Source organism: Echinococcus granulosus (genome assembly GCF_000524195.1).
Source record: "Echinococcus granulosus chromosome Unknown EG_S00013, whole genome shotgun sequence".
Taxonomy (NCBI): Eukaryota; Metazoa; Platyhelminthes; class Cestoda; order Cyclophyllidea; family Taeniidae; genus Echinococcus; species Echinococcus granulosus.
The window spans coordinates 382,449-388,516 of record NW_020170393.1 but is presented as its reverse complement, the minus strand read 5'-3'; positions in this window follow the sequence as shown (position 1 = coordinate 388,516).

Genomic DNA, 6,068 nt, shown 5'->3' with positions numbered 1-6,068 from the left:
CTATTTTGAGTCCGTCCGGGTTCTTCTCACCACAGCATTAATCAACAGGTTCACCTATTAACTGGGAACTCTCTGCTGGAGTCGTTAGAAGTCATTTCAAATAAGGCATGTATGATGTGACTGTTACCGCAGAGGGTGGAAATATTCGCTCCTGATTAAGTTCATGACTAAAATCGGCGCAAAGACCAAACTGCAAATCAGTTGCGAGCTTCAAAGACTTTCCTTTTGGCTACACTCGCCTAAAACTCAGACGGCGTGGAGTGAATTATGGACGAGTCAAGTTGGGCCAAGGACGAGATCATAAACTTATTGGTAAAATAATCTACCCGAGAGGACTTTAGTCTCGTGGAGCAAATTAATTTCCAAGGCAGATCCCTGGCACAGTAATTCCCACAAAGCAAGTCCTCACTTAAGGCGGTCACTTCACAGAGACGAAAACCCATGCGACCAGACATTAGCTCCGTTACACATCGTTAGTTTGACGATGGAGTCAGTAGATTGCGATTTCGAAGCAAATTTAGGAATTTATTGCAGCGTCTGAATTTCTCTTTCCCTTGAACCTTGTGATATTCCGTCTCAGGGGAAAAAAGCCCAAAAAATGATCCTTTGTTAGACTGAAGTGATGGCTTTAACAGATTTGCAATAAACGCGGATATAGTTTGTACAAAAGCCAAGGTTTTGTCCCTTTTAGCTGCCTCACGACTGTCAACAAGACAAGGAAAACACATGCTGCTATCTCATATCCTCATCACAAGCGCAAAGGACGGAAATGCAAACTTGGGATGCTTCAATGTTTCCTGCAAAATAGGTTATGCAAAATTTATGAGGAAAGTTCATTCACAAAATCCTCTAGCATTCGTCCGATAGGATGTATGGACGATAGCCCACCACTTAGTGGTACAAACAAAAGTTTTAGTTACAAAACGTCAACGAAAATGGAGAAGTATGTGGTAAAATTTGTCAAGGTGTGAACGAAGTAACGAAGTATGGAACTGGAACTACCGCCTCCGACATAGAACGCATATTCTGTAGTAACAAAAGAAGGGAAAACAGGGCCGTTATAAAGTTTGTTCCAAATCCATATGTCATATAGCTATCAACATGATTAGTGCAACAGTGGTCGCTAATAGTAACCTATTTAAAGTTAACCATCCAACAGTTTTGGTAGGTTCCCTACTTCTGTTTTTCAGAGTTAACAAGTTTCAAACTACCCTCTTTAGGCAGCATCGACAATTGCTACATGGATTAGCATTTTACCGTCTCTCCATGCGTCTCAGTTGTTTCTTTTAGGTGTTACTTTTGACATTTCCTCGACTGACGTGACTTGCAGTCAAGATGTGGGGTCAGCGCAGTGGATGTAAAATTTATATCCCTCGACTTGGTAGTAAGTTTGGATCACCCACTTCTCCACTTCTTGCCGTCTACTGATTTTAGCAGATTAGTCGAGTATGGAGCGGAAGGCCTAAGCGACGGTAAGTGGGTCTGTTGGCAATACTTTTGCAAGTGGCACCATCTAGTTTGAATGGTTTTACGTTAAAATGCTTCACTCAAAAATTTCGCCTTGATAACCTCCTAATTCAGAGCCTTGAGACTTACCTGAAGACGAATGAAGACATTACTTGGGTTGAAAATGTATTATTGAAATGAAGAAAACATTCAGGCTACTAGCGCGGCCCAAGGGCCAGTTCACCCGGAGAAGGTACAATGACCTAACATCTAAGTGGCCCTGTGACCAAAAACGAGAGTTTAACAATCCACCAACTTATTGGATAGTCCCTCTCCTTTTTTAAGTGTCATCCCCGGCGCATCCACCATTATAAAGTAATCAGTGCTATGAAAAAAGCACCCGGGAGCCAATCGTAACAGCCATCGAATTTGTGTGCAACAGAGACGATGCCTGACCAAAACGTCACTGATTCCCCTCGGCACTTCCACTGGATCTAGATTTTCATCCAGTATAAAAACTATTTTGTGGAATGGTTTATGTGCAGACCGTCTCGTTCTTAAATCACTAGTCATTGGAGCACCGACTAAAAAGCAAAGCCAGATAACATAGAATGGCTAATGACTTACTGGTGGAATACGTAACCAGCGTTACAGAGATATGGGTGTTTAAAAAGGCACAGTAAAAATTGAAAGCATCAGTTTTTTTTCCTTTATTTATGCACAAGTCTTAGCTTAAAATGGTCAAACTGTGGATAATTCCTTATTTATTTTAGTGTTACTACGTCTCTAATTTGCCACTTTTGGATGGATGCTGCGTTTACAAAAAAGAGGAAGGGGCTGCTGCACTATTTATATCTCAAGTTCATTAATTTAAAGTTTGATCTAATCCACTTTTCTCGTCCAGAAGCCTAAAGAGGCATTAAATTCTCGCCAAAGAACACAGACAGAGGATGAGAAAAAGTGGGAGTGGGGACTTTTTAGGCTAGTTCTCGAATCAACACATCCAGTCTCGCAGGTGAGGGTTGAGAAATCCCCCCTTCATTCCCGTTTCTCTTTCCGAAGGGTCACAACGAATTATTTACTTTGGTGTCACGTCTCCTTAGTTATTTTAGTAAGCTTTGCATTCAAAGTCATTTTATTATCAGGGAAATCATTCAGTCTGCGCCTGTCAATGTCACCTATGGAATTATTTCGTATTTGCGAATCTAACCAGCTGGTTTTAGTGTTTAGTTCTTTTATAAAAGGCGTTTTTATAAATTTACAAGCAAGTATGACAATAATAAGTAAACTTTAAGGACTTTAAAAGCTAGGCTAATTTCACGTTCATTCTGGTGGCGCAATCTTTCCACCTGGAGTCATGTGAGCTCTGATGGAAGGGCTTTGGTGGGTTACAATCTGTCTTTAGACGTATCGGAAATACCAAATAAGACATAGGCTATCTTTTTGGTGAAAATACTGTTTTAGGGTGTAAAATAAGATAGTCTTTGCATCTAGTTACCCGGCAATGCCGCAGAGATGGGCGAGGAATACGGACTGACTGGTAATCCCTTTCGCTGATTCCCTCATTTCTATCTACCAGTTTCCCTCGGCTAGGGGAGGTGTTGATGGGCAACATAGTGATTAAGCGATCTCTGATGAGGTATTTGCTATATTGTGAGCATTTAAAATCGCCACGTACTCATTGGATGAGATTGCCCAACCAATGGGAGGGAGAAATCATTTTAAATGAGGTCTTAAGCTCCCGTTCTACGCATTGGCGATACTCTCACCAAATGGAATAATTAAGCAGCTTACTTTGCAAGTACGCCACTTTGGCACTCATGTTTTTTGCCTTTTATACACCTTTTCCAAGTCAACGCAGGCCACAGCTTAGTGTTTACCATTATTATATAAAATAACATATTTCTAAGTGAAAATTCTTTCGCTACATCTGGCACTTGGAATTTACATTCCCTCGAATGTATTTTTAATCGGGTCATAATAGAATGACAAAATGCCTTAGAACGATGTATTTTTGTTTCCTTACCCAATGCAGTCGTCGAAACGAAGTTGATGTTGTAACAGAACAGTGAGTACCGCTTGTGGGATTACATTCATCTCTTTGTAGCAAAAACGGAATTTGAATGAGCCTAATAGCAACTTAAGCAAAGCAGCGTGCCACTTTCCTAGAAGATTTATCTCATTCACGCACTCTAAAATAGCGCCGATCTCGCCAAGATAAGCTGTTATCGTTAATCTGGAGGCACTTTGCCGCGCGAGATTATGGCATAGTAAACTAACCTCCCATTCTAGTGCCTTAAAACAAAACACTAGTAACGTTCCTTTTAATTTTAAATGCTCTGATTAGAGGTTCTTCCAGCCAAAGACTACAACTCTTTGTAATTAGTAATAATTCCTGCTTCTGTCCCTGCTTTTCCGCAATCTACATTTATGCCTTTTGGGATAATTAGTATCAAGCAAAAAACAGCGTGGCCTTCTCTTCTGCGCATTCAGGACAGGCACTCGCTATCACGTTTGGCATGAGAAAGACCTGTTGGCTACTCCTGATCATTTATTCGGCTGGAAGGGACAATTGCTTTAGTGGTTATCAAAGTTCCTATGCCACGCCGTTCCAATGAGCCTTATTGGGAGGACTGTCCTTGCTTATAATTACTAGTTTGTGCTCCTTCATGACTAGTTTCTCCTTCTTTGCTATTTTACGCATTATCACGCCTTCCCATCGGGCAGCCTCGAGCAAATGGCTTCCATTGTTTTGACCACTCCATGCCACTTTTTAAGTTGATGGATGCAAAGTTATTTTAACGTGCCTAACAAGAAGTCCTTTCTTCCAGCTCAGACTGAATTGTGTAAAAAACATGTTTTCCTTGAAGGCATTGGCCATTTTCATGTGATAGTGCTTGCGTGATTGAATATTACTTCTTGGTGAAGATAAATACATATAGGACCGAATTGAACGAGTATTTGTGAAAATAAGACATCATATCACTTTACTGCGACCCGAGTAGGACTGCCTAAAGTTTGTGCAAAACTAGGGTACTAAAGCAGTGACCTAAAGTTTGTGAAGGGTCCTGTCAACTACCACCTGATACTTGACCTCAATGCTCTTCTCGGTAACACCACACCCTCATAGATACGGTGACCCATTTTTGCATTGACAATATTATATATTTTGTGAGAGGAAAAAGATTTGTGTAAGTCTGTCTTTATGTGTTCTTGCTTTAAGGCCTCATTATTCGAGCACGACACTGCTGGTGCCAGTCACCTCTCCAGAGTGATTTTTGTTTGTGTTTATGCATCAATTGATAAGTAAAACGAATTTTTATCATGCAAGTTTCTACGGCGACGATTCCCCTCGCCAATAAAGAATCCGTATTTCCCTGTCCACTTTTAGCCTCAACTTTGAAGACAACTTCCTGTAAGGCTATTATTTAATTGCATTTTGACCTTCCCAGCTACCCCAACTCGAAAAAGCGTGGTAGAAATCAACGCCCAGATTAGTCTATGAGCTTTCCAAATCGTCTCCACTTGAGCTATCCCTTTCCCACGTCGGTCTGGTTTGGGGTCTAGTTGTGGGAATTGGCCATTTGTGATCAACCGGTGCGTCGCCTCTGGCAACAGAGCGGCAATTTGGGGGATTTGCGAATCGCCTCAAATGAAGTGGTTCCACGCAATTCCTCTCTAGTACTTGCCTTGTATCCGTCGATCCATATTTTAATGCTGATGACTCCATGTGATTTAGCAAGAATTAGACCGTCATGAAAAGGTAAAGCGGAGCTACGACCAGCTATAATAAGGGGATGTAATCTCCTCCGAAACGCACGGAGCCATGCAGCATAAGTGTACTTTGAGTGACCAATTTATGTACTTTGGAAACGAATTTCTTCTATTTTTGTGTTTCATCAAGATCAAAATAGCCAACTGGAATGCATACTAGAAATACATGGCAGAATACGAGGAAAGAAGGAAAAACTATGCCCCTTAGTGGTCGATGCGATGGTTGAACAGATTGTAACGAAGTTCATGACAATCCATTGTCACAGAAACACTGTTAAAGTGGCTTTAATGGATATGCTTCTTCAGTGGCGGTAGGAGGACATTTCAAGTGGAAATCACTCAGGATCACGCTGCTATGAAAGCATCAAAGGAAGCTGTAGTTCACATTGCATGCAAACATCTTAATTGAGATGAGAAGAATCATCATGGAAAAGCCTATTTGGGAGTCTATGACTAACTTTTTAGCCTCACTCCTACTATGGGAGAGAAAATTTCTCTTCCATCAGGGGAATTGACACGTAGTTAGAAAAGTCATACTCGTAAGGCAAACCACGTGCAACACTAAAGGAGACCAGATTTTTACTTTCTTTTATGCATAGAGAACAGTTTGTCCTGAGACGTGCAGGAAGACTTTAAAAATTCATTAAACATTTTTATTTCAGTCGAATACGTCATAGGAGGGGGAATGTGGTCGGCCACACAGGGAGGATCAAAAAGTAGCCAAGCCTTTAATGATCTCTTTGGGCACGCAGTTACAGGACTGCTACTGTTCTTGTATTTGCCTTTTTTACGTGTTGAAAGCACATAAAGAGGCGCCTTAGAACCCCATGAATTGTTAAAGCCTCTAG